Raw genomic sequence first — 6,024 nt, 5'->3', positions numbered from 1 at the left:
CAAAGGGCACAGGGAAGTACTCCTATCATGTGCCCAGAAAAAGAAAAACTGGAAATGTTTATTGAATGCCATTAAAGATTGCCACAGCTCCCCACACGAATATATTCACATGTCATCTTCCTCTTCACCATATTTAAGTCTGCCTTCAACTGAAAGTAGTGAAGTAAAATACAAACAAAAAACAAAAAACAAACCTAAGATCAGAATTTCCATGTTCTTACCTGAGTTCTTAGTTAGCTTATAATCTTGTTAATTATTCTGGACTTGATGTCGCTTATCCATGAATGAGGATAAAAATTATTGCTCTTGCCATTCTTTTTTTTTTCTTGAGGTATAATTAACACAGTGTTGCTCACCTTCTCACCTAATTCTGAGAAACAAATGACATGATCAAGACAAAAATCATGTATTTTAAATTTCTATTTACAAAAACAGAGAAGGAAATTCAAGGTATACTCCTCAGTGAGGTGTTTATGACTTCCAATGTGTTATAATGGTTACGTATCAGTACTTTCCCAATCAAAAAAATTTCTTTTATTTTTAAAATTTATGCTGTTCTAAAAATCCATTCAATCAGCATATAGTTTTGAGAACTGAGAATTACATTGTCTCCACTAACTATCATAATATGGGAGAGGATTTTTTGTACCATAGTCAGTTGTAGACACTTTCTTCATGTGAAACTGACTATGGAGAAAATGAACTTATAGTAAAGCTAAACACCAAGAAGAATAAAAAAGCAACAAAGAACAAAGAAGAAATTTTATGAGATAAAAACTTCAGATGAAGCAAAAAAAAAAAAAAAACGACACAAACATTTAAATCAGAGTTGCAACCAAATGCTGCAGTCACAGCAATATTACATGTAGGCAGAGTTTCCATGTTTTAGACTTGTAANATGTAGGCACAGTTTCCATGTTTTAGACTTGTAATTCCATATACTGGAAAACTTTACACTTCATAATTTTTATGCTGGAAAGTTGGATTTTGTATGAAGGAAATGACTAAGTCTAAAATACTCTAGGTTTAAAATGACTCACATACTCTTAAGATTAACAGAACCTAACACTGTATTATGATTTGTATATTTGCACTTCAAAATTCTCAAAGGATTTAACAGTCTGAGACCAAAGATTGAATTTTTTCAAATCACACAGAAGCTTTTAAATCCAAGTTTAGTCTAATTAAAAGATGAATGTGGTGAATTCCATGACTTTCCAACACAATCATATTGCCCAATTCAAGAAGGATTAGTGCAAGACTAACGCAGATGTTTCCAAGTTCAATAAAGTAAGGGTGGGCCTGATGTGAGTCGATAACTCTTTTCTAGGCCCTAAAGTTACTGATTTAGTTTTCTTGTAAGCTGTTCATTAACTTGTGTGAGAAGTGTCAAGTTAACAACAAAAGGTGTTAATTCCATTTGGATTATCAGCAGTGTAATTTCCCTAGAATAATCAAGACTTTACAGAAACAATTTGGATGCTCTTCTACTCCCATTTTATGCGATGCTCCAGATCTCTATTTTGCCCCTGAATCTCCCCTAATACCCCCATTGGGCCAGAACCTACCTGGAGGCACCCCGCTAGGCTTGAGGCAAGGACCGATTAATTTGAGAAATAGGTGAGATGTGTCTTTCCGGTCCCGTGAGCTCCTGTTGTGCATCCTCCTCTTTGATGCCTTCCATATTTCCTTCTCAGGTATCAGGTTCTATCCTGCATCCTCTTATTCACAATGAAATTTAGTATTAATCTCTTCACTAACCAAACCCAATAAGACTCCAAGGAAAGGAATACAGAAGAGTACACACCCTGTCCATACCAGAATTTCTGTGAGACATAAAAAAATATAGAAAGTATGCTTTCTGACCCAATAGTACCTAAATTAGTGGCAATTTTTTAGGAACCATTGGTGTTAGAAATACATCCAGGGTTACTGACAAGTTCCACTGGGGAGTTATACCTGGGCAGAGTTTTCTAACACCCCCTCCATCCTACCACACAGGAGATACATGCACTCCTTTACTTTTGACTGACTCAAAGGAATCTTTTCTGGACCTTTGATAGTCCCATTTAGAGATATGGAGTTATTAACATATCAGGCCCTTTAGACCTCTTTGATCTACATACACAGAAAGGCAAGCCACCATTCCTCCACTTCCCCAAATGTTCGAAGCTACCACACTCCATCTTCACCCTATCCCAGCCTCACTCTGATTCTAAACTCAAACTCAGGGCCTCTTGCCCTCTGGTCCTGGTGTTTTCCCTTGATCTCCTCAAACACAAAAAGCTACATGTCCTAGTACTCCCTGCCGAGTCTCCCTTCTCTATCCTTTGGTATCTCTTACACAAAATTGTTCTCTACGACTTCAGTCTCTCCTCTTTTTCTCCCTCTTCCCTCTTTGGTGCCAACGACTTCTCCTCTCTATCCCCAAGAAATCTGGGCTCTCCCCCATCTTATCTTCCTCCTCTTCCTCCTCCTATCTCAGTCATTTCTCTGTTCTGTCATGCTCAGCAGTGCAATTGACCCATACACGATGATACAGGGAGCCGCTCCTCCCATGGCATTTGGATTTTAAAATGTATCCCAGCTTGAATATTTAGCTAAAGGGTTGAGTCTTTGATGGGTAATTTCAAAAATCAGCCATAGGTGGGCCCCACTCAACGAGAAAAAAAAATTGTAAGAGTTATAGAAATAACATTTCACACCTCTGTTTTAAAGATTGGTTGGATTTGCTTTATGAAAAGTGACTTTTAAAAGTTTTATATAACTTTTGAAATTTAAGTTGTGGAAAAAGACATGGCTGAAGTTACTTGTACCCCATACAGACTGATTCTGTGCGTGTTGGGTATCTGATAAAAAAAAAATCAAGTGCAAATGAATTTCCGCATACCCAATTGGAGAGAGATACATAGAATGGGTTAATCAAGCAGCTGAGAAATCCTCTTTTGATTAAAAAATCAGCAGTTGGCAAGGTAGTACTTCCCCAACCGTAAGCGTCCTTTCTGTTCCTGGCCCAGAAAAGGAGTGATTAAAAAGCCTGGAGCTGGCCAAGAGTTGATTACAGTGTGGGGAGAGCTTTTCTCCATAATGATCCAAAAGTTCACAAGAAGCAGTAAGGTGTGGGAAAAGAACACAGGTTTTTGGAGTCAGCTTTAAATTCCGACCCTAGTTTCCTCCACCACTGTGTGACCTTGAGAAAGTCACCAGTGAGCCTCAGTTTCCTTATCTATAAAATAGTACTCACAGGGCTACTAAAAAGATCCAATGACATGGCCTGTGCTCCTGACATGCAGGAGACACTCAATAAACGCCGTCTCTCTCCAGGCCCAGGAGCACCAGGCGACTTCTTTTGTATGTCCTCGGTCAGCTTCCTCCCCTATTTCTTAAGTGGCTATTCCAGACTTAAATCCTCTTCTCAAGCCACCATCCTTAGTGCCTCAATTTTCTCTCCAAACACACTTGGCCTATAGAAACTCCCTTACCCTCCAGTGAACATCCTTATTTGCCCTCACCCTTGTTCTTTGCCTCCTCTGGTGTCTAAAGATATCTCCTTTCTGCTCAAAGCCAATCCTCTCACCTGTGTTCTTTGCCTGATTGTCTATCAACTCAAATAGCTGATCTGTTATTGATTCCCTATCTTATGTCTTCAAACCTTCCCGATGTGCTGCCTTTGTCCCACAGGATTTACGTTAAAATCAATCTTTAAAATTGTTTACTGAACACCTACCCAGTCCCAGACACTATACCATATATTAGGGTCACAGTGGGGAACTTGGAGCTTATAGAACCTTCTGTAATCACAGCTTCTTCATCTGTACATTGAATACCACTATTGTATTCTGCCTACGTCATGGAGGGTAATGGCATATTAAATGAGAAAATCCAAAGAAGGCAGAAAACACTGCTTGGCACACAGTAAGTCCTTATTCAGTGTTAGAGTCTGGCGAGAGATACAGCCATGCAAACAGGAAGTCAGGGAACAGGCAGGGTAAATAGTTGTGGGCAGCAGAGAAGTTCCCGTGGGATGACTTCTCCATACAGCAAGAAGCAAAAATATGAGGAGGGAAGAAAAGTTTAAAATGGTTTTTGGGAAACACAGGAAAGTGAGCTAATGAGGAAAACATGGAGTTGGGGAAACAGTGTTAAAGGCCCTACTGGAGACCCTGAATTTATAATGACACCAATTTGGGAGGTAGGGCCATTTTCTCCAGAAAGACCAGCTGCCAGGCAGTCTCTTCAGGCCACTTCCCTGGCCATTTTCTCTTCCCAGCAACTTACGCACTGTCCCTGGGGCATCTTGTCCATTTGTGTCTGGAAAGTAAAATCGGCAATAAAATATATTAGCATGTTGAAATTTAGTATTTCAAAGAAAAGGGTAAATTTAATCTGAAAAAAAGACAATTTGGCAACAAGAACAAAAAATGGGAAAAACAGTTTTAAAAAATGATTGAGTTTAACACTAACTCATGCCTATACAATTAATAAGTTAATCTCTGCTCTGTCTACCAAATAAGGTAGTGTAGGACACCCTCTTGCAATGACATAGCAATACAAGGGGGTAGAGAGTCAGGGCCTCTTTGGCCAGGGGAGGAGGCAGGACTGTGAGCCCACATGGGGTGTGGTAAATACCATTCATCCTTTCAGGTTTGGGGTGGAAGGGGAAATACAGAAGGAAAGTGTTCTAAAGTTTTAAACTAAAACATAGATATTTGAGAACTTCTGGAGTTCCAACCCAGTCACTGCTCAGGGAAAATAAATCAGGGCTGCTTTGATAGAGGGTCTGCTTCCTAAATTGGAAAACAAAAGATTCACTCCCTTAGTAGTGTTTGTAAGGATCCTGATAGCCTTACTGACACCATTCACTTTTCCTGTCCATTAGGGTCACCAAGGAGGCGTGGAGTCACCTGAAGCAGGGGGTAGAGTCTGTGGGCAAGAATGCCCAGGGATTTAATAGCAGCTCTATATTGATTATTCCCAAATCTATCTCTTGTCATACCACTTTCTGAGCTCTGGTCCAATACGTCTACCTTCCCTCTAGACATCTCTCCCTAAACTCTCCACAGAAAACTCAGCACTTCCAAACCAGAAACTGTTAGCATCCATCTCCTCCACCAGGAATTCCTCTTAGGGAATGCAACCCAGTAAACCAAACCAGGATCTCCTCCTCTTCTTTATTCCCCCAATCCAACCAGTAAGAGAGTCATGTAGATGCTGCCTCTTAAACATCTGTCTCCTCTAGACAAATCTTTCACAGCATCCCAATTTCCAGGATGTAGATAAGGTCTGGGGGCTCCCGAGTTGAAAAAGTAGATCAGTCAGAGAAGACAGGAAACTTGCCAATACCAGCTCTTAATCAGGGCAGTTGGGAGCCATAGGCTGGAAAAGATAGAATTGAGTTAATCTTTTAGTTTATTCTGGACTGAAATTTATTCCAGAGAGGTAATTTTCTCATGCATAGAAGAAAAAAATCATGATTCAAGTAATTACAACCTGGAAGGCATTTAAACACAAGCTGACCAAGTTCCTATAAAAGTTGGCCCAATTTATAAATCTTACTGAATTTAAAATCTTTTATATATAGCTATTTTAATGACTGGTTAATTACTAAAATATAATCAATGTGCTTCACTGTGGTTCAGTTACATGCCCACTGAGAAACTTCACTGACAGGCTTAGTGGGGAGATCTCAGATAACCCATCTACCTGGAGGGAGGTCACCTAAGTTCTAGACAAAGCACCAGAGGGAAATAGCATTTTCAAGTTAGCATTATAAATTTAACCCATGTAATTATGGCAGCACCCCAAATACTAGTCAGAATGTGGTTGAAACTAGCTTAATAGTTACGATTGTATGAGAACTTAAATTTTAAAACCTAAGAAGTTAAGAACACAAGCAGATTATGATATTTCATTGTGGAAAAAGGATAAGGGCCTTACTTCAAAACTTCTGTGTTCTTATATTTCCATTATAATTCTTTTAACTTCAAGAAATGTTTGATCTAACTTGTAACCAAACACCAATTT

This window comes from Ailuropoda melanoleuca, chromosome 15 (assembly GCF_002007445.2).
Source record: "Ailuropoda melanoleuca isolate Jingjing chromosome 15, ASM200744v2, whole genome shotgun sequence".
Lineage (NCBI taxonomy): Eukaryota > Metazoa > Chordata > Mammalia > Carnivora > Ursidae > Ailuropoda > Ailuropoda melanoleuca.
This window is presented reverse-complemented; position numbering follows the sequence as displayed.